This window comes from Aotus nancymaae, unplaced genomic scaffold, assembly GCF_030222135.1.
Source record: "Aotus nancymaae isolate 86718 unplaced genomic scaffold, 86718_ANA_hifiasm-v0.15.2.pri h1tg000029l, whole genome shotgun sequence".
NCBI lineage: Eukaryota > Metazoa > Chordata > Mammalia > Primates > Aotidae > Aotus > Aotus nancymaae.
Window position 1 is genome coordinate 79,757,828 of NW_026988442.1, and position 27,081 is coordinate 79,784,908.

The following is a 27,081-nucleotide window of genomic DNA, read 5'->3' on the forward strand; positions in this document are numbered from 1 at the left end:
TTGCCCAGGCTGGAGTGCAGTGGTGCAATCATAGCTCACTATAACCTCCAACTCCTGGGCTCAAGTAATTCTCCTGCCTTAAGCTTCTTGCGTAGCTTGGACCACAGGTGAGTGCCACCATGTCCAGCTAATTATTTTATTTTTATTTTTTGTAGAGATAGGGTCTCACTGTGTTGCCCAGGCTGGTCTTCAATTGTTGGCTTCAAGTGATCACCCTGCCTTCATTTCCCAAAGTGCTGGGATTACAAGCATGAGCCACTATGTCCAGCCTGATAAACTTAGGAAAGCAGAATGGAGGGTTAAGAGTAAAGCTTGGTGGAACACCAAATTTAGGGGCAAGTAAATGAAAAAGAGCCAGAAAGTAGAATGGAAAGGGCCAGAAATGAAACAAAGAAGAGAGAGATGCTAGAGAAGCATAGGAAGGAAAACAAAAATATGGCAAAGAAGACTTTTGGGGTTGTGGCCAATTCTGGGCTAAGACTGTGTAAACAGAGCTGACATACAGGGAGTGCTATCCTATCCCTATCTTGGACCACTTAATTAGCCTGTAAACACAAAGTTTTTCCGAAGGTGATGATGTCACATTTCTGTTTCTTTGTATAGACTGGTGGTTCAATTGGGGGGAGGTGTGATTTTGCCCCCTTGGTGATGCACTTTTGGTTTTCACAGTTTGGACAGTGGTGCTATTGGCATGCAGTGGGTAGAGGTCAAGGATGCTTCTGAACACTCTATCATGCAGGGCATGGCCCCCCGAACAAAGAACCACCCAGCTCAGCATATCAGGTGACGAGGCTGAGAAGTCCTGCTCTAGACTTTGTCTGTTGGATACACTCATTCCACACATCTTTTGAAGGCTCCAGGCATTGTGTTTACACTGAGAACTGTCTGCTACCACATGGCATTCTGGCTCTTTCTAGTATGTGGTCCAACCACAGGGCCTTCTTTGAAAGTGGGTCTTTGAAAGATTGCAGCTACCAGCCCGCCTTTTCAACAGACTCGAACTGTACATTAGTACAGTAATTTTAGAAAGTTTTTAATAAATGCCGTTACAGACTTAAGGAAAATTTATTCAAAGAATTTAACATCTGAACTCAGAAATATTGCTCTTTATTTAGTACTCTTCTTCCCAACTGCTGCTGCAAGTGCACTCACTATAGAGTCTGGGAGTGAAAACAAGTTTTCGTTGAACTCTCAGTATTCTTTGAAGCTTCAGTCCTGCTGATATCCCAGGCATGTTAGTTATACAGCGCTAAATTCTCTTTAGCTTAGCTTATTACACTAGAGGGTTTTTCTTTCTTTCTTTTTTGAAGGCACTAGCTAATGACTCCATTTCCTAGAAACCAAACAGCATTAATTCCTGCTGCTGGGTGTCCAAGCTTCCTGATTTTCCCACTGATTCCTGCGGGCCCTGTCCCCACTACTCATTTCTGCTCTATCAGTGGGATGGAGGGGGCGCAGCAATGAGGGCTGTTGTGTGTTCACACCATCTCTTGCCCATATGTTTGTCTCCCAACTCTCAGAGCTCGAAGTTGGAGAGTCTGCATGGGGCCTCTACAGCTGGGGTAGAGCCTGCTCTGCCACCTGTCTACTGGATAACACGTGGGCAAGTGACTCAGTATTGTTCTTTATGCTAATTTCCTCATGTAAGATGAGAATAACAGTACCTCTTGCAAAAGTTGTTTTTGGTAAATACATGTGAAGTGCACAGAGCAGAGTCTTCCACATTGCAAGTACTCAAAGTAATGGTAGTGATATTAGTTATTAGATACCGTTTTAGTTTCTTAGGGCTGCTTGAAAGTGTACCACAAGCTTGGAGGCTCAAAATAATAGAAACTTATTTTTACATAGTTCTGGAGCCTAGAAATTCAACATCAAGGTGTTGGTGAGGCCACGCTCCCTTCGAAAGCTCTAGGGAAGAATCCTTCCTGATTTCCTAGCTCTGCTGGTGGCCAGCAATCCTTGGCATTCCTCGGCTGGTAGCTGCATCCCTCCAGCTTTTACCTGTGTCTTCATGTGGCTCCCTCTTACCTGTGTGTATCTGCGTAGCTCCATGTGTCTTCATGTGGCTTTCTCACCTGTGTGTATCTGCGTAGCTCCATGATCTCCCTGCCATTATAAGGACCCCTTGTAAGACTGAGGGCCTGTCCATTGTCCAGTATAACCTCATCTTAACTAACTGTATATGTAAAGACCTTATTTCTGTGTAGGTCATGTTCTGAGGTCCTGGATGGACATGAATTTTAGGGGGACACTATTCAACTCCCTATAGCACTATTAACATTAATCAACAAATTCATATTGACTTAGCAATTGCTTCTCTTGGTACGAAAAACCTACCAAGATGTTTAAATTTTTTAGACAACAGTTTAAAAGCTGGTTCTTTAAAACACTCTGTCTGTGATAGCGTGAACACCATTCTGTAGAGATAATTTATAAAAAATCAAAAACAGTGTTTGATTCAGACCTAGTCTGGCATGAGATCTGGCAAGAAGAGGTGGGGTGGGCAGAGGAGGCTTCCAATTCAGCCCACCGCCTGTCTACTGACAAGGTGACAGACCTTCATGCAATCAGTTCAGGCCACAGCAGCTTCTGTAATGGAAAGAGTCACCTTTTTGGCTTATGCTAAACAGAGCTGGGCCTTTGTGTTCAGAGCACTGAGCCCCACAGTGCCCCAGTACAGCATCTAAAAGCATGTAGTAAGACAATGGTGCCTGCCAATACTCAATTTATGAGCAGAAAAGCCACACATAGATCTCTTTAGGCCGGGTGTTCCCTCCCCCAGGTTTCCCATGTGGGAGAGACTGCCAGGCACACAGACTTATCCGTGCATTCCCTAGCATATGCTGCCTGAAGTTTCTCCCTGGTTCCAGTCCAAGGCACGTGCTGATATCCTTTTCATTGCTGTCATGTGTGAGTCCCAGGTGATGCTTACCAAGTCAATATCTGAACATAGTCAAATGTATAAACACCCATTTAACTTTCACAGAACACACCTGAGAGCATTCGGCTTCTTTATATTTGTTGATGATGGTCCTTACGGGCACATCTTTAGGAAGGGGTGGTTTGTGAACCTCTCTGTGCACACAAATCACATGAGGATCTTGTTAAAATGCAGATTCGATTCAGTATGTCCTGGATGGGTCCAAGATTCTGCATTTCTAGCAGCTCCCAGGTGATGCTGTGCTGCTGGTCTGTGGCAGGAGCAATGGGTAGTTTAACTAGCAAGGCTCTATGCCAACCGCCCTACACCAAACCTTCCCCAGCAGGTCTGTCTGTAGCCCAGTGAAAGGGTACTTGTGGAATAAAGCTCATGGAATCTGATGGTGAGAAATCCACGCACTGTCTGAGGGCTGCATCATGTGTAGAGGAAAGAATGCCAAGACAGAAACTGGGGAGCAGGTATTGCATTGCCCTCGCTTTGCTACTGGCCAGCTACATGATCTTGGATCCATCATTCTGCCTCTGTAACGCCTCAGTTTATGAACCCGTGCAGTAGGTGTAACTATCTTCCATCTGGAGTTGGTGAATATTAGCTTAGGTGATGTATTTTCAAAAACATTGTGAAACGTGCAAAGCACTATTAAAAACACGTTATTCTTTCCCTCTAGGCTGCGAGAGAATGAGAGACTGATATTGGTCCCAGCAGAAGAGTGCTGTGCTCTAAACAGCTCCATTCCTGGTGTCATTACATGCCTCTTTGAGAAATGCATCCTTCAGAGTGCCCCAAGACAAAAATATGCTCAACCATAAAGCTTTTATTAATAATTTCTAGCAATTCAATATATCTAGCATTCACTCAGCTCTCTGCACGCACAAGACATCATCCTTGGGCTATGGATGTATCAAGATAACTAAGGCAGAGCTCCGGCCCTAGAAGAGTTTAAGCCCCACAATGACACACAGAGAGAGAGAGTCCAGTGCCAGGTAGAGAGTAGACCATGTGTAATGGGGGTGTCATCTCCACTGTCTAGTGCCACTAGACAATCCTGCTGGCTTGCTCCTTCCACTTCCCTACCACTGCTGCCTTGGTCCCCCTGCCCCCATTTCTGGGAGTCTTAGGAGCATCCTGGGTAATGAGAGGCAGTGTTGTACAGTGGCGGAAGGGGACCTGAAACCAGACTGCCTGAGTTTGAAGTTCAGCTCATATTCTTTCTTTATTTACAGGTTATTTAAACTCTTTGTGCCTTGGTTTCCTCATCAGTACACTGGAGAGGATATAAATATAAAGGTAAAACCGGCTCTTCACATCCATGGGTTCCTTATCCATGGATTCAACCAAGCATGGATCAAAAATATTTGGAAAAAAAGCAATACAGAATAACAACACAACAATAAAAAATACAAATTAAAAAAATACAGCAAACAACTATTTACATAGCATTTACGTTGTACTAGGTATTTTAAGTAATCCAGAGATGATTTTAAATATAGGGGAAGCTAGGTGTAGGTTACATGCAAATACTGCATGATTTTATGTAAGAAACTTGAGCATCTGTGGATTTGGGTATGGGGTAGGGGGTCCTCGAACCAACTGTCCAAGGATACCAAGGGATGACTAGACTTACTGCTGAGGTTTGTTTTGAGGATTTAATAAATAAATTGATATAAACACACACACAACACAGTAAGCTCCATGGTTAACTAGTATCTTAATGTTGAATGCAAAGGAAATCCACATAAGAAAATAAGAATGGGGCTCAGCTGGTGTTGAACACAGGCAGAGCACAGGCTGCTGAGGGTGGAAGGCTCCAGCAACACCATGAGATAAACAGCCAGTGGGGCTTCTGGTGTAGACAGCATGGCACCTTATGTGGTAATCCGTGACTCCAGGTGCTGGCTTGGCTTTCACCCTCTGGTTAGGCTCCCCTGCCACTCCCTGGTGCCAGTCATCTGGGACCTGACTCCAGAGCTGCCCCTCCTCTCACACTGGTCCGCCAGACTAGAGGGCATATCTCTCCTCTTGATCTCTTTAAAGGTTGCTGTAAGAGAATGGGTTCCTGAATGACCTTGGCCTTTGCAGCTCTAACCAACCTCCTGCTTACAGTTCTCAGAATAACTGTAGGATGCACTTAGAATGTAATGTCCTGAGACAAGAAGAATTGTCTAGAACAGCTCAGGCTATATCCTCAGTCCTCCTAGAACAGGATGTCTTGTAGTGCTTGAGCTCAGCAATTCCAGTTACTCCCAGAGCATAAAACTCAAGGTGGAGCACTTTTGGGGTCCCTCAATTGCTACATAATACGGGTGAGCACAGAAGAGACCCCATCCGCCCTGGGCAGCTTTCCTGAGCTCTTGGGTACTGGTTCCGTGGATCCTAGGCTTTTGTTTATCATTGGTGCCTATCTGTGAGTAGTAAATTTGTTTTGCCTGATATGTTGTTGCTTTGCCTGACCCGTTGTATGAATGTTGTGTCTTTCCAGACTCATGCAAGTGGCAGAGAACCTTTGCAGTCACACCTCATGGCCCTCCCTCCTGGTGACCCTCTTCTTGTCTCCCTGAGGATAGAATGAGTTGGAGATAGGGTGGTCCTCTTTTCTCTCTATTCTCAGTCCAACTCTATTGTGGTAAATAATGGCACAATATGCTTATCTTAGTTCTTATGATCTCAGACCTTCTGCTGTTTTAGCAGTAAAATTTACAGACATTCATTCTCTCTATATAACAACCCTATATCTCAGGCAAAGTGGAGGCCTCTGACTGGCCAGGGGAAAAGCCACATGCACAGATATAGGGACAAAACCACAAAAATTCGTATCGAGATATGAAGCCTCTACCTGTATGGCAGGAGAAGTACACAGAAAAATGGAAACAGAAGAGGGTGCCAGCAACCAACTAGCATGAGTTTATTAATTGTCATTTCCATGCAAGATGCTGTAAGGACAAGCAGGAGATATTAGGTTTGCAGAGCCCAGGTCTCTCAGTGGTGAGTGGTGAGTGACTAGAGACAAATCAATGTTCAGAGAATGTGAGAGTAAGAAATATGTTCGCTAAGAGAAGGTCCAAGGTGCTGAAGAAAGAATGCCAGCTTCCTAATTGTCACCTCTTCCATAAACCTTGCTAGCTCCAACCTAGAAGAATTCATTCATCTATCCATTCATTCACTCAAGAAGGGTTTTGGGTAGACCTTGCTCTTTTGCTATTATTTCAGGCCACATTAAGCTATTACAATGGCTTATACATTTTCATTATTATGTGATAAACAGCCGACCTCCCTTTATGTAACAGTATCAATCAAAGTGAATGTGGCTTTTCATGAGAATTCCAAGCTTGGGAAAATGAGAAGAGTGGCTCTACCTCATACTGGCTACATGATCCTGAGCAAGTTGCTTAATCTTCCTGAGTCCAGTTTTTTCAGCCCCCCAATAAGAATGACAATAGTTGTATCAGGCAGCTAATATTTCCATAATAAAATACCAGAGACTGAGTGGCTTAAACAACAGAAATCTATTTTCCCACAGTTCTGGAGGCTAGAAGGTTCAGATCATGGTCCAGAATGGTCAGGTTCTGGTATGGTCTCTTCCTGGTTTGCAGATGGCCACCTTCTCTCTGTGTACATGGTAGAGAGAGAAGGAAAAATCTCTCCTATCAGGTTAAGGCCCCACCCTATGATGCCATTTAATCTTTGTTAGCTTTTTAATGCTCCTGTCTCCTAATATAGTCACATTGCGGGGTTAAGGCTTCAACATAAAAATTTGGGGAGGGCATAATTCAGTCCGTGACAATATGTATGCCATCATTTTCCGCAAGTTTCTTTCTCAGTGATGGAGGCAGATCTGGGGGGAATCCCCCAGTGCCAGCCCCAGTTCTCCTGAGAGAAGGGCAGGACCTAAGCTGGTTAATACTCCCAGGGATGGCGTGTTTCTTCTGGGGAGCTTCAACAGCTGCTACCATTGTTCTTTCCCAACAGCTGCTACCCCAGGCAATGGACATGTTGTTCAATAACTTTAAATGCAACAGGCAAAGGCCTGGGCCCTACTCCCCTGTCTATCAGAACACTTCTCGGCCCTGGGTTAAATTAGCAGATGCAAATATAAACACCAGGAAAGGGCACAGATGGACTTCTACCTCTCATAGCAGAGTCCTGCTCCTTGCTAAGACAAAAACATCCAGTTACATTCTTCTTCCTGAATGAACGGGCCCTTGCCTTAAACTAAATAATTTAGAGAGGCCACTGAAATGCTTCTCAAAACAATAATCTGCTCCAAAATGGGGTTTCTGCTGCTTGAGATAGGAAGGGCTGAGACTTGAGAGAGTCAATTTCCTTCCTACTAATTAAAAGCATAAATTCATATGTGATGAAGTTCTGCTTTGCTGGGCATGGCATTATAGTTTTTTTTTCTTTTTTTTGAGATGGAGTCTCTCTCTGTCACCCACACTGGAGTGCAGTGGCCCCATCTTGGCTCACTGCAACCTCCGCCTCCCAAGTTCAAGTGATTTTCCTGCCTCAGCCCCCTGAGTAGCTGGGATTACAGGTGACCGCAACCACACCTGGCTAATTTTTGTATTTTTAGTAGAGACAAGGTTTCACCATGTTGGCCAGGCAGATCTTAAACTCCTGACCTCAGGTGATCTGCCTGCCTCAGCCTCCCAAAGTGCTGGGATTACAGGCATGAGCCACCATGCCTGTCTTATGTTATTCTCCAGCTATACGGAGGTTATTTTTTCTCCAGCTATTAACAAATAGAAATTGTATATATGTAAGGTGTAAAACCTGATTTTTTTTTTAAGAGACAGGGTCTTGCTGTCACTCAGCTGAGTGCAGTGTAATGATAATAGCTCCTCACTGTGACCTTGACTTCCTGGCCTCAAGTGATCCTCCTGCCTCAGCCTCCCAAAGTGCTCAAATTACAGACATGAGCCACCATGCCTGGCCTTGATGTTTTGATATATGTATACATTGTTAAATGATCACCACAACCAAGTTGATTAATGTATCCATCACTTTACATAGTTACCATTTCCTTTTTCAAGATGAAATACAATCAACCCCCCTTTTTTTCATTTGGATTTATTGTACTTCTGGTTGTTATCTGCAAGGCTTTCTGCTAGAAGGAAATATGGAGAATGCGAAGTGTGAAAGACAAGCTTTCTGCTATTGGAAAGCTTCCAGTATAGCTTGAAAAACAAAGTATATATACCTGAAAAGATTAACGCAGTATGGGAGTTAACAACACTTTAGGAAAACAAAGTGAGTGTCCATCTGCACTTCATAGGGCCATGTTGAAATCTAAATTAGTGAGTAAACGTGAGGTGGTAAGGATCCTCAAAATATTCCTTCAGTAGGTGAAGAAATACATGCATGATAGCCAATGGGGATGGGGCAAGAAACTAGTAGCCAATGCGGGTGAAGCACGGGACACATAACAACCAATGGGATGGGGCATGGGGGGCATTTCCTGCCTCTGAGCGAAAGCTTTGGAGAACACAGACACTCAGCATAATTGAGCCGGAGCTGCGGTTGTCAGTCACTCAGGGGTCTCAGCGGTGCTCAGCCCCAGGAGCATTTGGATCACCCATCAATTCATAGTGCTCATGGGCAAGAATGAATTGATTCATTTTTTTTTTTTTTTGGTCTTCCTACTTTTTGCTTTTCAATTGATAGAGCAGATGGAAATCTTGTTTCTCAATTATTCAGTGTCCCCATTTGATCTGAGTACATCTGGAAAGAGATTATTTGAATACGTTTTCTTTTTAAAAATGAGAGTGAAAACAGACATGGAGTAGGAGGAGGGGGATTTTATCTTTTTCTCCCCGCCTGTCCCATCAATATAGTTTCCCAAGAAAAACAAAGAAATAAACTCTTACAACATTAAGTCACAGCAGGGACTACTTCTGTTCCATTCCTCTCATCTCAAAATAAACTTAATTTATAAGGACTGGGAGGGCTACAGTGATATTCTGCAATGCAAATAAAACACAGCATGAACACATACACAGGAAGAAAGTTTTTGGGTTCTTTAGAGAGGCATAAAAAGTTGAGGCAGGCATTAGAAATAATTACTTTGGAAATGAATTGCAATTTTCCATTTTTAAAAGAACATATGTTGCTACAGTTTTCTCTTCCCGGATTGACTAGAGGGTGGCCTTTAGCCAGTTTTTTACTCTGATTGATTTGGCTGACTGGATTGGGTTTGAAATACCCATGACAGTGCTGTTCTTCAGCATCTTCACTCCCACTTACTTCTCTTCTTGCAGCCCAAGCAGTTCAGAGCAATGCCATCACTGATTATAATTCAACTATTTATTTTATCTAGCAATTTAAAAGTGTGCTAACCAAGCTACAACTGACTTACCAACTGAAGCATGTCCAACCATCACTTTTCTGAAGCTGCAGTTACAAGGCAACAGCAAAGACTGAAGGATAAATCTTTTTCTGACCTTTTTATTAAGTTAGATAATGATATTGGACAAGTCAGCGATCTAAGACAAGCTCTCAGCAAAACAGTGAGGGCAGAAAGTTTGTCTTGGGCACTGGCTACCTTTTTCTTCTGCTGCTGGCCTTCCCAGAACTCTCTGCAGGTTTCATCCCTTGTTCTTCCAGTTAGGAGAAGGGCAATCTGATGACTGTGCTCATGCCAAGCTATCAGAGACACAGTGAGCTACCCATTTTGAAACTATTTGAATGTATTAAATAATGTATGCAAAGGGCATGGCTTAACTGAAAGACAAGTTAACAGTGGAATTTCAGGCATGGTAAATCTTAGATTGGGGAAAATATTAGAGAGCGTAAAAGCTTTCTTGATATTTAAAAAGATGCATATCAGTCCATCCATCCATCCATCCATCCATGCATCCTTCATCTCAGTTTATTATTTATGGTAACTAGCTGATTATGCTCAAACACTTATGAGCTTGAGGTCTCTTTTAAGGTGAGGGCAGAGTACTCCTAACATAACCTCTACGTTTTCCCTGTGGACTCTGATCTCTCCTCCTTGTACGTAGGGAAGGGTCTGGTAATGTGCACAGTTTTGAAGGAGAAACGTTTGTTGCATTTGCTCTCTCTTTCCAACTCTTCTCTTCCCCAAGTGCTATTTGGGGACACTAGGATGCCTTTATTATTTCTTATATCTGAGACAGAATTAAGGTTACTGAGACTAGTCACTAGAATGTGAAAAGTTTTAAATGGAAGCTGAATTCCAAAAGTCAATGGAGAGAAGCTTACTATTACTGAACAAAGTCAGTGAAAGGGACATTCAATGATTTAATTTGATTCTTTAAAATTATTTGGATTTATTTTAATGGCACATTAAAAGTGTTGTTGACACTCAGTATTTAATGCAGAGTCGTTGCCCCAGTGACCATGGAGTAATTTCTTAGGCAACATGATTAAAGGAGCCAGTTTGCTTATGCCTGTAATCCCAGCACTTTGAGAGGCCAAGGAGGGCAGATCATGAGGTCAAGAGATCGAGACCATCCTGGCCAACATGCTGAAACCCAGTCTCTACTAAAAATACAAAAAATTAGCTGGGTGTGGTGGCGCATCCCTGAAATCCCAGCTACTCGGCTGAGGCAGGAGGATGGCTTGAACCTGGGAGGCGGAGGTTGCAGTGAGCTGAGATTGTGCCACTACACTCCAGCCTGGCAACAGAGCGAGACTCCATCTCAAAACAACAACAACAACAACAACAACAAACAAATAAAAGAAATAAAGGAGCCAGTTTGTCAGGAGGCAAGAGCAATCTGGCTCTAGGGGTCTCCCTTTTGGTAAGGACCATGGCAAAACCATGGGATCTGTTTGACAAGGAGATTGGGATCTGTTTGACAACTGCCCTCTTTTCTGTCTCTTTGATCCTCGCTTGGGTCACTCCTTCCCCCCAACACATTATGTACTATCTGTCTAGTACTGTTCTGAGTGCATTCCATAGATCGACTCATTAATCATCATAACAATCCAAGATGCAGATACTCTTATTGTCCTGACCCCAGAGGAAACTGAGGCACAGAGAGGGTAAATGACTTACTCATCATCACAAATTTTGTGAGCAGCAGTGCAGGCATTTGAGCCCAGGCAGTGTCTGGCTTTGGAGTCCAGGCTGTTGACTGCTCCACCCCTCTGCCTCTTGTCACACTCTCTCAGAACTGATTTATGGTTTTCGTGTAGCTGTTATCCCACTCTCTCCTCTATTGTGACTGTATCATCACTGGTCTCTTTTCTGTCACAATACTATGGTCTTCCTGGGATTAGGAATTGCATTTATATTATTCCCTGTGGTGTGTTGCTGGCACATAGTGGGCATAACACATGTTTGCTAACTTTATTACAAAGCAACATTAAAACAATTCTCTGGGAATAAACCAAGTGAAAAAGAGCATGCTGGTGTGTGCCCTGGGATTTTCTGCCTCTGTTGTCCTCAGCCCAAGGAGCTGGGAAAGGAGCCAGCTTGGCCTTTTCTCACTAGGTTCCAGTGGGGAAATTGCTGAGGGATGTAGAGAGGGGTTCTTGGTGGGCTGGGGGTGGAGGTGGGCTTCTCGGGTTTATTATCTCTGTCTTAAATAATCTTACTGCTGCCACAATGCCGTGGATGCAGATGGAGTGAGAGAATCTCTGAGTTGAAAGAGACCCCTGGGAGGTACCTCCAGGTAGATGACTGGCCTGCTGAGCAGGTGTGTGTTTCCTTCTGGAAGATCTTCAGGGTGAATGATGGTGCAGTTTTCCTCAGTCACTCATCTCTGATTTCGCCTTAATTTGTACTTCTCCTTGTGAAAGAATGTTAGCTTTCATATGAAATTCAATATAATGTAGAAGAGTTGGGTTAAAAATAGCAGTAGAGCTCACGCTTTAAAAGGAACAACAGGAATAGATGTTCCCAGGCACCTAGGATGTGCTAATTTAACAGTTTTTCATTGATCTTGGCTTCAAGCTTTCTACATCAAAACCAAAAAGTGAACTAAAATTACATAATTTTCCTTGTCAGATAAAAGAAATCCTTCAAAAATTTTGATAAATAATAAATGTTCCTTGGGACTAAACTCAAGGTGGAATTTATCCACAAGTTGCTTTAAAAGGAGCATTTAGTCATTAGTGAGCAATATCTTTAAATATGAATGACAGCACATTGCATCAAGCCTATCCCTGAGGCATACCTTACCAAAGATGTTTCCACAGGCATTTGGAGGTTTATGTTACGGTAGCAAGTTGGAGAGCAAGCATGGTGGGGTGTTAGCATGTGCACACACATGTGATCACCCTGGCTCATCATAAAAACCCTTTGGAGGTCAGAGGCACAGGTATTAATGTCTTTATGTCTCATGGCAAACAGTGGTAGGTCTAGGGACTTGGAATCAGGGCTTCTAACCTTAACCATTTTGCACTATCTATGTAAGGTCCAAATCCTTGGCTTTCTGATAACCTAATAAGAAGACAGCCTAAAGATCCTAGGAAGTCATGTGGTTAGTTGTCTGTTACAGTGGCTCTCTCATTACTCAGTCTATTGAAAATAAAATTATCTAGCAAATGTCTACAGCACTGATTCTTAGTATTATGAAAATTCTGCACTGTTGATTAAAGTGACTAGGGAGGCCAGGTATATGGCTCACACCTGTAATCTCAGTGCTTTGGGAGGCTAGGGTGGGAGGAGCACTTGGGGCCAGGAGTTCAAAGACAGCCTTGGCAACATAGTGAGACCTCGTCTCAAAAAAAAAAAAAAAAAAAAGCCAGTCATGATGATACAGACCTGTAGTCCCAGCTACTTGGGAGGCTGAGGCGGGAGGATACCTTGAGCCCAGGAGTTTGAAGCTGTGGTGAGTTATGATTGCACCACTGCTCTCCAAGCTGGGCAACAGAGCAAGACTCTGTCTTAAAAAATGAAATAAAATAATTAAAAAATTTTAAAAAGTGATCAGGAAGATAAGCTCACCATTCTGTTGAAAAAGTAACGAGTTTTATGTCCTCACCCTGACAAAAGTTACCCTATGTGGCAAATGGGTCTTATATTCTCTAGTTTTAAAAAGGCTCAGGAAGGTTGTCTTCCTCTGGGCTGAGATAGTCTGAGGTTGCACGTGAACTTGGCAGAGGTGGTTGGTGATGGATGGTTGGGGAAAAGCAGTGCTGGCACGTGGGCCATATTTTAGTCAAAGCAGAGACAGACACCTTTTTGTTAAAAGAAAAAATGCTGCAGATGTAAAAATCATTGGCAAAAGTATATGGTTTAGATTCAAAGCTCTGTATTATTCATTATGAAAAAATTGAGGGCACACATTACCCGCCAAACACTTCACTCACCAAAGAGAATCTTAGAATAATCTCCGTGAAACTTCTGACTTCAAATTTAGCTGCATCATTGAAATAGGCCCACTAGGATGAGTTTGCCATGGAGTATACTCTTAAGTAGACCATGAAATTACTTTATGGGCAGGCTTGTTTATGAGAAATTGGATAAAATGTGCCAAATGCAACTATCTGAGCCCTTGTTCAATGAGAAGCTGAGCTGCTTTTTTGGACAATAACCAACCAAAATGTTCAAGTACTTCTGATACTATTAGCTGACATCATTTGAGCCTTCACGCACCAGACACCGTTCTAAGCACCTTGTGAGTCTTAGGTTATTTAATCTTCAAAATCCCTATCTGGTAGGTACCACTGTCATTCCCATTTTATGGATAGAGATCATGAGTCAAAATGAAGTTAATTACCTTGGCCAAGGTTGCGCGGTTGTAAATGGGAGAGCCAAAATTCAATCCCAGGTAATCTAACATTATAGACTCTATGGTACAAAGTATAGGAAGAGGGGGCTTTGTAAGTATGACAGTTGTTTGATGTCCACAAAACACCCTCCTCACCAAGGATGTCTAACATGGGGTGGGAATCACACAACAGGTGAGCTCAGGGTGGGGTTTTTATAAACCTGACTCTCTACTTCTAAGGTTGAGAGCTACAGAGTCTGTTACTGCTTCACTTGTCTCTTTCCATGACAGAGACGTTGCACAGATACTGCTATTTGTGTCACATCTAAAGTTCTGAGGTGAGATGGAGCTTGTAAGTTTAGGAGAAATTCCTTAACCAGTTCCTCAAAATTAACTGGAATGATGTTACCCAAAGAAGGGGAAAGATGCTGCTAGCTGGGAAACAGCACGTGTCTGCTAACAGCATGCATCCAGCTTGCCCAGTAGCCTAGCGTACCAGGACAGCAGCTCATTAAATCATCTCAGACATGGCCATGTTTAGCACCATTTAGATCTGAGATTGCTTCTGCCCTAGGACTATCACTCTCTACTCTGATTTCAGCACCAAAATGTCAAATTGGCCTTTTCCCCTCCTATTCCAATTACCACCGTCCTAGATGGAGCCCTCATTACTCCTTTTTCGGGTTATTGCAGTTGCTTTCTATCTGCTGTCCCTGTCTCCTGTCCCCTTACTCTTTGATTTTTGTCCTAAGTACTAGTCTAATAATTAGCACTATAGCACAGATTCTATCCTGCTACCCTCAGATGAAATTTAAGAATTTCTTTACTCCTTTTGAATGGTTTTCATAATTCTCTAAAATGTATCCATTATCTATTTATCTATTTTTCTTTCCAGTGATTTCTCTGACACATTAGGGCTCTTAGCTAAATGTTATATGTTCTCTACCTCCTTGGTATTGCTTGTACTATTTTCTCTAATCGGTGTATTTTCAATTTCTTCTCATAACAATTCTTCTTGTCTTCTGAGGCTTATAGCAGATAATGATTCTCTGTGAGGCCTTCAGTAATCAACTGTATTTGCCCATATGCTGTTGCTGTGTTCTCAGCTCCCTTTTATGTATTGTTTCTCGATTGTTTAGGATACTTTGGATTATGGAAACAGAAACTGACTTAAGTTAATCTAAAGAAAAGGATAATTTGCATACGAGTATAGAGAGTGTCATAAGCCCCAAAGGCAGGGATGCAGCTAGTCAATTGGAAGATAACCCGGAAGCAGAAAGTTCACAGAGTCCTTCTCTGTCCATTTCTTTGTATTTACCCCATTCTCTTTCTTTCTCTGGAGAACAATTTTCTCTGCTTCTCTATTCAACATGCCCACCTTTCCAGCTACAGAGTTTGATAGGAGTTTCAGTCCAATCCTTGATTCCCAGGAGAGTAATATAACTGGCCTATCTTGAGGTCCGGTGGGCCATGGCTAGTCAGTGGCATTATCATGCAAATGTAGCTGTTGAGGACCATCTGAAAAGTGGGGGGTGAGTTTCTGAAGAGATGGGGCATCAGGCAATTGGGGCAGATAGGTAATTTTTTTGTTGTTGTTTCAGAATTGAGATTTTGTTGGTTCAGGATCAGTACAGACATTTCAATTTGTACACGATTCTTAACATATGTAACAAAAATCTAAAAAGCCATGTATTGTAATTCTTTTTTAGTTATTCCAGTGACTTTCCAGCTTAAAATTTGGAAACAAATTTTCCTTAAGAGGCTATCAAGTACCTGTGTCTTCACATATTGATAAGCTGTTACATACGTCCCAACAATTCACAACTGATTAGCATGTACACTACATATTCAAATTTTTAATCGTTCACAGCACAGTAACAAAGTTATTAGGAAAATAGGACTACCACACCAAAGATGTTACAGAGTGCACACAATTCTGACAGAATTGTGGTTTTCTTTAGGAAACAATTCTACTAAAAAACAACATGGGAATAGAAGTGATTTAAAATGTTCAAGACACTAAATGCAGGACTGACTCCATAGTGCCATTTAATATGCTTTGTATTACAGGATGTAAAAACTAACCCTCAGATAGATAATTTTTAAAAGTTTCTGCTACAGTCTCCACTAGGTTGTCTTAACCTCAAGAATACAAACTATATTCTCTTTTTCATTTGTTTAATTCTCTCCAAACTCTCATCTTCCCAAGGTCTAAATATGGCTGGTCATATAGTGGCACTCTGCAAAATAAGGCAATTTTGTTAAGGATGATACATGTAGAAGAGTAACAAGTCGTTAAATGTTATTCTTATCCTCATCTCAGATTTTCAGTGAAGATTCCAAAGGATGAGAACAAACCAGCTACTGCCAAGTATCCACACTCATAAGACTGTGCTAGACGAGACCACCTGAGCAGAATGTGCAAGGAGGCTGTGCAGCTGGTTCTGTGCTCACTGGCCTACCACCCACTTCCAGCAATTGTAGGAGGGAGAGACAGAAGAAGAGTGGAAAGAGGATTTCTTTGGAGAGAGCTGAGAGGATTCTGTGCATTTCTTCTACCCTCATTAATACTTTTCACTGATTTTAAGCCAATGAAGAAGGGATTTAAGGAAATTACTCAGAAAGGCTGGCCACATTCCTTGTAATTGGAGATACTTAGAGATTGACATCTTATTCTCACCCAAAATGAATACAGGCAGGTGGCTGAGGCTGCATCCAGTCAGCAGTCCGGATTCAGCAAAGTCTAGAAAGAGATAGCTGAAGTGAGAGTGAGCTGAAATTCTGCCAATGGTGGGATAAAGAAATACATCTTCCGGGAAGGTGAGTCTTAGGAGGGAGATGGCTTGGATGAATCCTTTTGGTCAGTCAGGAAGGTCACCTGGAAGGTTGCTACAACCCTCAGTGAGAGAAGAGTCCCTGGAAGCAGAAGTGGAAGTTCAAAGCAAAAAAGCATTGCATGAGGCAACAAAACTGGAGTCAAAAGAAGAAAATCTCCAGAAAGCAGCAAAAGCACATCAGGAAAGGAAGAGTCCACTTCAGACACCTGCATTGGCCGAAGGGCACTGTCTCCAGATCTCAACCATGCTGGCAGCTGGTGAGTGGAAGAGGACGTGGAACAGAGAAGAGAGAAAAGGTGGAGTTGCCCACTGCCTCTCCTCCACGGTAAACCTCCAAGCCTGAGAAAGGTGCCAGATGAGGGAGAGGAAAGGGCTTCATTAAATAGGAGTTTCCACATTGTAGGGCCCTATGTTGAATTTGTGTGATTATATGATTCGATCTGGCTCATGTTCTGCTCCTATTACTCTTCACTGGACATTTTCATATCTCAAAGTGACCAAAGCAATGGAAATATGCAGCAAAATTTCATCGAAAGAGGTGGTAAAGTATAACTGTGTTGATCAAACTTATGGGGAAAAGTGATGAAAAATAAAACTAGTTTTTGCTTGCTCCCGATTAAGTCTGGTTTAGTCAATAAAACATTATTGAAGTCCAAAAGGAGGAGGGAATCACTGTGGATAATCGGAGAAAGTACCATGGAATAGGAAAGGCTTGAGCTGTGTCTTAAAAGCCTGGGTTGGATGCAGATAGATGTCCAACCTTGTTCTTTCCTATGAAGCATTTATTACAAAAACTCATTTTCTGTGCTCATTGGTTCTTGGAAGCTCTGAAGATTCTGACACCAGTTAAATTGAGATGGAGCAAATGGACTGTGAAAATCTTATGCTATTTACTGACCACTGGACAGAAGCTAAGCTTGACAGAGGCTTAGCAGTGAGTCAGGGATGTCACTTGAAAGGCTTAGGCTGCGTCTTGAAGTGTCTTGTTAAAAGGCAATGTTTGGGGAAACTTCAGGGAGAGGCCAACACCCAAGAAAATGTATCTCTATTAAATGACTTGGCATTGATTCAAAATATTTACATTATTTGAGCTCAGATAGCTCAAATTTGGCCAGCCTAATACATATGTCACTGAAAGACTGAGAGTATATTACTTCCAAAGAATTTTCACATCTGATCTCATAAGGTCTATGTGAGAAAAGAAAGGAGGAGGATCACTTTTCTTTTATCATAAGAAGATTGCACGACTTGTTCATATTGACATCATAACAAGCCATAGTCCATTAATATGAATTGCATTACACTGGGGGGTTCTGTTTCTGGCAAGAGGTATCTGAACTTAACTTCTACTCAGGAGAAATTCTTCAAGGGCAAGAACAGGTAAATTCTTATATATTTCTATCACAACATGTAGTAGATTACCAAAATGGCTGCAAGCGATCCCTCTCCCTCCATCCACATCTCTTGGTAGTGTTACCCCACACTGACTCTGGTCTTGAGACTGCCTTTGACCAATGGAAATTAAGCAAATGAAATATAAGCAACAGTTCACAAAGCACTTGTGTACTGGAACTTTTTCTCTTGATGTGCCTGGAACATAGTACTCTAGCCTTGGGACTAGCTTTGGCCAATGGAAATTAAGCAAATAAAATACAAGCAGAAGTTCAAGAAGCATTTGTGTATCAGAACTTTTTCTCTTGATGGGCTTGGAACACATGCAAATGAGTCCACGCAAGCTGCAATAGGATGAATTGTGTCCTCCACCCATTCATACATTTAAATCTTAATCTCCAGTATGTTAGAATGTGACTGCATTTGGAGATAGGGTCTTCAAAGAGGTAATTAATGTTAAGTGAAGGCACGAGGATGGGTCCTAATCCAATAGGAATGGCATCTTTATAAGAAGAGTAGATTAGGACCCAAATACACACTGAAGAAAGACCAGGTGAGGACACAGGAGGAAGATGGCACACCTGCAAGTGAAGAAGAGAGGCCTCAGAAGAAACCATCTTTATGACACCTGGATCTTGAACTTCTAGTCTTCAGAACTGCAAGAAGAAAAGAAATGTCTATTGTTTAAGCCACTCGGTGACTGGTACTTTGTTATGAGAGCCCTAGCAGGCCGAGCCATCAGCTTAGTGGCGGATGAGATGTCAGTAGAAGATAACTGGGTCACCGTAGTCAAAAGTCAGCCAACTGTCAGACTCATCGTGAGCCAGGCTAGCTCACTCAGCTGCAAGCTGACCTTAGGCATCTGAGGAAGCCTAGCAGAGATAAACTGGTGTCAGTGGGAGAAGACAGAGATTCTTGGATACTCCTTTCATTTCATAGAGAGGCTTGCTGGGGACATGTTTGTGTTACAGGAAAGGGACATTGTCCCCCTGTTGTGTCCTCTTTTTGTAAGTAACTGGGGTAGTCACTTTGTCAGGGGAGGGAAAAATAGTCTACTTGGATACAAGCTAGTCTGGAAATAGGTGCCAGACTTTCTTTTAGGAGCTATTCTAGAAAGTTGGCTGCCAAGCCCCTGGTGACCTCAGACTCCTGGGAGCTTGCTGCCCCTTCTGCCAGGGGCACTATTGCTGTGGGAAGCTGAAAGCAGGTGCGGGCCTCCCACTGTGAGAAACGAGGAGCCCTCAGTGTATACTGGCTCTTTGGGAAACCCCATGTGAACGCTAAGGATCATTTTCAGACAATCCTTGTCATGCCACACTTTGATGGTCTGTGAAAACCCAAACAAAATCAAAGCAAAAGAAGCAGCAGCTTACATTTTAGATTCTCATTGGACTTTCCACTGTAGAAAGCTGAATTCTTGTTTTCCTCACTAACAGATGGAAGAACCAAAGATAAAGCTATGGAACTGTGCCATTCCTCATATATAAAGGTGATTTATTTTTCCAGTTAGCAGAGTAGATCTGCTCTGAGCCTTTTACTGATTCTCGCTACATTTCCCTATTGTTCAGATGAGCACGTTTTCTTAAATGGCTGGTTGGATTCAGGAGTGCTGTCAGTGACTGGAGAATTGAGGGACATGAACTGAGTTACATGGAGATCTTATTCACCTTTATCTTATTGTTGTTATCTTTCAGTAATTTAAGCTAACTCACAAGGCTTTCTTCCAACGTTCTATCCTCATAGTGCCTGTTCTGTGTGGACTGTGAAATCTGAAGGAAGAAAAAAGCTCGTGTTTTAATTTGTGTTTTCACTTTTAGACTCAGATTTAGATGATTAGTGCTCATAAAAACTACTCTTTTGGACTACTTCTGCTCAAAATCAAAGTACAGTATTATTTCTTTTTCTTTCTTTTCTTTCCCTTTCCTTCCTTCTTTCCTTTCCCTCCCTTCTTTCTTTCTCTCTCTCTATTTCTTTCTTTCTTTCCTCCCTTCCTTCCTTCCTTTCTTCTTTCTCTCTCTCTTCTTTCTTTCCTTTCTTTCTTCTTTCACAGTTTTGATCTGTCACCAGGCTGGAGTGCAGTGGTGTGATCTTCACTCACTGCAACCTCTGCCTCCCAGGTTCAATCGATTCTTCTGTCTCAGCCTCCAGAGTGGCTGGGACTACAGGCGCGCACCACCATGCCCAACTAGTTTTTGTATTTTTAATAGAGACGAAGTTTTACCATGTTGGCCAGGATGGTCTCAATATCCTGACTTTGTGATCTGCCCACCTCGGCCTCCCAAAGTGCTGGGATTACAGGCATGAGTCACAGTGCCCGGCCAGTACAGTTTATTTCAAAGGAGTTTACTGTCCTCCCTCCTTCCTTCCCTCCCTCCCTTCCTTCCTTCTTTCCTTCCTTCCTTCCTTTTTCCCTTCCTTCCCTTCCTTCTTTTCTTCCTTCCTTCTTTTCCATATATTTTAAAGCCCATAGGATCAATAGGTAATTCTGACTATTCAAGAATGGTTCTTTATATCAATTTCATTCTGATATCTGCTGGGACCAACATTTCAATTTCAGTGGGAGTCTTTTGAAACCTGCTTACAGATAATCTGTCTGAAGCCTTTGACTTGGAAAAGTGGAAAGTGGAAAGAGAAGTGACTAGGTTTTCAGAAGTTTTTGAGATAAAAGGATTTGGTTAACCCTTTATGACGCTTGCTCTAACTTTATAAGTTTGGGTTTGCAAGATTAATCTCCACAAGTCATTTCCTGCTGCTACCCTACCACCATGTGGATGATGTTTCCTGGGTTATAGGCTCATACAGTCCACAAAATGTCTTAGGTTTGGTTAAATTCCCACCCTGGGCTGCATATTAGAATCACCTGGTGAGGCTTAAAATTTACAGAGGCTCAGAACCAATCATTAGAGTAATAAAATCATATTCTCTAGGGGTGGGACTAGGAATCAGTACTTTTAAAACTCTCCAGCCAGTATGGTGAACCATTTAGACAATGAAATCAAAGAAAATATAAAAACGATCCCTACAGAATTAATCTTTTAAAAAACCCCCCAAAAGCATTGAAGTGAGCTATTAAAAACCAGAATACACATTACCTTTAAATAGGATGTATAAATTAGGTTAGATTGTAAAATTCAAGGAAATAGAAAGAACTTTCGTATAATTATGTGGCAACTTAATGGAATGATCTATGTTTTTCAATTATTGTTTGACCTTTTCTTCTCTAAAATGTTCCGATTTTCCACTCTGATTTCCTCAGTTTTGAGCAGGTGTTATACACGTAGAATCTTTCTGCTTATACTCAAAAGTCTTCCTTCTCTGTCAATGCACACAGACGTTCAAGATCTTCCAGTGAGCTTAAGTGTCTGCAGGGCTTTTTTCTCTGTCACCTGTCCATTTACTCTTATGAGATAATGTTAACTAAAGTCACCAGAAGTTGTGAACCAGCAACATTAGCATACCTGGGGGCTTGATAAAAATTCAGAAATCCAGATCCTACTCCAGATTTTATTGAATCAGAATCTGCATTTAACAAGATTTCACAAAATTCATCCGCACCTTGAGAAACATTGAATTAAAGAAACTCTTTTCCTATTCTTGCATATGCCTTTGCGTCTGGCTTTTTCCTGCCTTTCTAATGCAGGCATACAAACAAAAATTAAGATTTCCATTAAGAACTCATATATACATGCGTCATTCCTGCTTTTGCATTTTAACTGGAATGGATTCGCAGAGCCCTGTAGCCACTTTTCTTAATGTTAATTGTTTGTTCATTGAAAGTAGAAGCCGTGGCATTTTCAGGTGATGTACAATTTAAGTTTGTTCTTAGTGACAGCAAAAATTAAACTGTGACTTGAATGACAAAGGTTGTTTCAATGAAGATTAGGGAATTTAGTCTGGGCTTGATGCTTTAAAGAATTGTACCTTGAGTCCAGAGCCAAAGCTCTGTCGATTAATATTGCTGTCCCTTGTTTCCCAGCATGAGGTACTGTTGCAGACTGAAGTGTTTTGTGAAACTGAATAGCCTTGTTTAGTAAACAGGATGATGATCTCGGTCCCTTCTGTCTTGGTATATTCTCTCTTTACCTTCCCTAGCTAACATGTTTGTTAACATGCTTTGGGCATTGGGTTGATCTGTCAATCCTGGACATCAGAAGGACCAGGGTTTCTAGTAAAGCCTGGTTCCATGTAGAAATAACTTACTTCTCATGCTGACAGTCCAAGAGAAAGATAATATGAAGCTTTTGAGAGCAAGCATCTCAAATTGAGATGAAGGGCCCACCAATCGTCTAACCCACCTGTCTCCGGATAACATCCCTGCTTATCACAGAGTATGGTTGTCATCATTGAGAGGGGCACCATGACCACAAGGGGACAGTGAATTGTTGCAATGAATGCAAGTTTTGGTCCTTGGACATCTTTTTTTCTCTTTTTACACTCACTCTTCCCTGCAACTCATGGCTTTATATACTGTTCATTCATAAACTGATGTCTTTAAATTTATATCTCAATCTCAGACCACTCACAGAAGTCTAGATTCATTTATTCTACTGTCTTGACATCTCTACTTGACTGTCCAGAAGGCATCTCAATTGTCACAAGTCGGAAATCAAACTCTTTTTTTTTTTTTTTTTGAGACGGAGTTTCGCTCGTTACCCAGGCTGGAGCGCAATGGCGCGATCTCGGCTCACCGCAACCTCCGCCTCCTGGGTTCAGGCAATTCTCCTGCCTCAGCCTCCTGAGTAGCTGGGATTACAGGCACACGCCACCGTGCCCAGCTAATTTTTTGTATTAGTAGAGACGGGGTTTCACCATGTTGACCAGGATGGTCTCGATCTCTTGACCTCGTGATCCACCCGCCTCGGCCTCCCAAAGTGCTGGGATTACAGGCTTGAGCCACCGCGCCCGGCCCAAGTCGGAAATCAAACTCTTAATCTTCTCCAGCAAACTCACCTCCTCCACATCTTCTCCACCTCAGTAAAAGGCAACCCTGCTCCTCCTGTCACACAGTCTAAAACCGAGAAGTCATCCTTGACATGTCTCTTCCCTCTTTCTCTACATGCAATTTATAAGCAAGTGCTAACATATTCCTTCAAAATATACCCAGAGTCCCCCAACTTCTCATTACTCCCTCCCCCATCACCACTGCGTGGTCTGAACCATCCTCTTACTGGATTAGTGCTGACTCCTGCCTGCTTTCACCTTTGTCCTCCTCCTTTCTATTTCCAACAGAGCAGCTGGAGGATCCTTTTAATTGTAAATCAGATCGAGCCACCTCTCTGCTCCTAACCATCTACAGCCCTCTGTCAGAGTCAAAGACAAAGTCAAGGGCGCACGTACCTTTCTGAACTCATCTCCAACTGCTCCCTCATTTGCTCATTCTGTGGCAAGTTGGGTTTTCCAGAAGCAGACGCTGAGAGGGAGTTTGTTGTGCTAGATATTTATTAAAGGTCAACATCTGTTTACAGAAGTGGCGTAAACCAGGATAAGGAAGAGGGGAAGTGAACTGTGAAGTCAGTCCAATAAATCTGGAGGCAGCTCTGCAAGGAGCGTGGGTGCATATATGACCTCTCAGGATTGTTGCACATCAGGCCCAAAATTACACCTTTTCACCCTCTTATCAGCCGTGGGATGAGTGCTGTCCTGGTAGAAGGGTGTGAACTGGCAGCTCTCTGCAGCTGAGGCACCCCTTGAAGGACCTGACCAGTAGATACCATTGCTGACCAGCCTGGGCAGTGCAGGACCATGTCCACTGTACGGTTGGCTGCCTCAAGGAAATCCAGGCCACTCTGCCCCAGGGCCTTTGCACTTGCTGAAATGCTTTTCCACTATGTACTTTTCATGTCTTGCTCCCTCATCTCCTCAGACCTCTGCTTAAATGATATTTATGAATAAAACCTCCCTCCCCCAACCATCCTATTAAAAATGAAGAACATCCCTTAATTCTCATATTCCTACTACCCCTTTCCTTCTTTACTCTTTCCTTAGAATTTACTGCCATTTGATATAGTTTATTTAATCTCTGACTTGTTATTTTGTGTTTCTCCAGGTAGAATGTAGGCCTCCAGAAGGGCTCGTCACATGGTGCTACATTTAATGAAAGGTGTTTCTGGTATTGGTTTTATGAATTTGGACCTCCTGAAATTTAGAATTGATGATATTTTGAGATGCTTAATTTTCTCCCTAAAAAATAACAAGTGTCTAAGATAATAAATAATGTAGGATTATATGTTTTAAAGAGATTAATGTTTAAACTGTTAAGAAAAGTAAATGTTCTAGAAACATTGATATCTCCACTTTGATGTGTTGATTAAAAAATCATTCTCTTTTATTAACTAAAGCAAATTTTGCAACTCTTCTTGGTAAGTAATCTGGGAAGCACTCTGTGAGCCTCTTTGATTTTTTTTATTGTTGTTGGAAAGAAAGAGAAATGTACTTAAATTTTTTTAATTTATATTTTTTCTTAGTCTAGACACATCATCCTATAATTAGTTCTTTTTTTTTTTTTTTTTTTTTTTTTTTTTTTACTGAACTTAATGTTGTCTGGGGACAGGAAGATGGCAGCCTGCAGAGTTGGGGATGAGCTGAGACATCTGAAGGTGGGCTGTGGCATGCTTTTTGTTAATATTGTCTTTTTTTTTCTTTCCTTTTTGCATTTGATACAAACAGGGAAAAATAATTAGCGGCTTTGGTTAAACAATTTCCAGATTCCGTTCAACTTGGTCCTGATTGTTTTCCCCTTCAAACTTCCCCTCCTTTCATCCACACTCCTTCCTGCTGCTTTCTCCTTGGATGACCCATACTATTCTGCTCCATAACCCAAGTCATTCTTTCCAGCGGGGGAAGAGAAAACCAGTTTGGCCAGGCACAATGGTTCACTCTGCTACTGAAAAGGGATCCCCATCAGGACCCCAAGGGAAGGTTTTTGCTCCAGTGAGCAAGAATTTCGGATGAGTCTACAGAGTAAAGTGAAAGAAAGTTTACTAGAGAAGTAAAGAAACAAAAGAATGGCTACTCCACAGACAGAGCAGCACTGAGGGCTGCTGGTTGGCTATTTTTTATGGTTGTTTCTTGATTACATGCTAAATATGGGGTGGATTGTTCATGAGTTTCCCGGGATTTCCTGGAACTGAAGTTTCCTCTTCCTTTTAGACCACATAGGGTAACTTTTGGACATTGCCATGGCATTCATAAACTGTCATGGTACTGGTGGGAGTGTCTTTTTAGCACGCTAATGTATTATAATTAGCATATAATGAGCAATGAGGATGATCATGTTTCTTTCTTCACTATCTTGGATTTGGTGGGTTTTGACTGGCTTCTCTATTAAATCTTGTTTTATAATCAAGGTCTTTCTGACTAGTCCTGCCAATCTCCTATCTTATCCTGTGACTAAGAATGTCTGATCTCTTGGGAATGCCCCCCAGCAGGTCTCAGTCTATTTTACCTGACCCCTATTCAAGGTGGAGTCACTCTGGTTCAGCAGCCTCTGACATTGCCCGTAATCTCAGCACTATGGGAGGCAAAGGTGGGAGAATCACTTGTTGCCAAGAGTTCAAAGACCAGCCTGGATAACACTGTGGGATCTTGTCTCTATGTTTTATAAATAAATAAAAAATAAGAATTAAGAAAGAGAAAAAAAAATCAATTCCAAATGCTTGGAAAACAGCCCTCCTGCTGGTCACCCCTGATTCTGATTGCAAGGTGATTCAGCATGTCTCTCTCCATTGCTAATCATGTTATTGCTAGCATGACTTTTTCTATGAAATTTATCAAGAAGATCTTTTAAATATTAAGATATCTTAAGATTTCCTAACTGGTTCAATTCTAGCTACGCATCTATTACTAAAAACAAAAATAGAGACAACTTTGGAAGAACCCAGTGCTTTTCCAACACCCCCTCCAAAGGCATTGAGTATGGATGTTGCAGTGGGGAATAGGGGGACCCAAGGACCTCAATGCTGCCTGTGGCATAGTTTGAAAACCTTTGAAATAATTTGTATGCTTCTTTTGTCTCAATCCGACAGTAATTTACACACACACACAGACACACAGACACACACATTTGAAAGTATGAGGGGTTGGGCATGATGGCTCATGTCTGTATTCCCAGCACTTTGGGAGGCTGAGGTGGGTGGATCACTTGAGGTCAGGAGTTTGAGACCAGCCTGGCCAAAATGGCAAAACCCTGTCTCTACTACTATTAAAAAAAGAAAAAAAATTAGCTGGCTGTGGTGGGGGGCATCTGTAATCCTAGTTAATTGGGAAGCTGAGGCAGGAGAATTGCTTGAACCCAGGAGGTGGAGGTTGTAGTCAGCTGAGACGGTGCCATTGCACTCCAGCCTGGGAGAAAAGAGTGAAACTCCATCTAAAAAAAAAAAAAAGAAATAAAGTATGAGAAAGAATAGAAGGAACTGACTATAAGCTTTTTAAGAGTGCTGTTCATTATTGTTCTCTCATCTACATGGTGCCTGGCAGATAAAGGCAGTTAATAAAATGATTACCACACCAACGCAAAACATCAACACCAGCATTACAGTCTTTATTTAATGCAATGCTTAGATATATTTAACATCATGTTATATTAAAATGTTCAGAATTTAAGAAACACAGAAGAACATTTAAACCAAATATGTAATGAATTTCAAATATGAAAATGTGTAAATATATTATAAAACACAAAGTAAAAATATAATAAAATGTAAACGATAAGCATATGTCTATTCTCAGTTATTAGCAGACAAAACTAATACAATAAAGTAGCATAGAAAGGAACCAAAATTACATAAAAAGCAAGAACATTTATTTTAAAATCAAAAATTAGATGATTAAGAATATTTTTAGAAAGTAACAGCTTAAAAAAAATCAGCAAAGTGTATTAATAGGGTCATCATTGAGTCGTTGACAGGTGAGTTTTGTACAAAATTTTCCAGTTGATGGAATGACGCTTTTTGGACCCCATGCTAGATGAAGGTATGGAGAAGAGATAGTTACGAGTTAACTTCAGATATTTTCTGATTCCTTCAACTTCAAACAATTCCTTCCTTGCTGTAAACATGTTGAGATCTTTCTGAACTTTTCTTTTTTAGGAGATGCACTGTGTTATATTTTTATGAAGCTGTAGTTTTTGTTTCAAAGAAGGGTACCCTGGTCTGTCTTTGTTTTCTCATGTATAGATGGAGATTCCTCTGTAGAGAGTCCTGTATCAATTTTAACACCATCACACTGCATA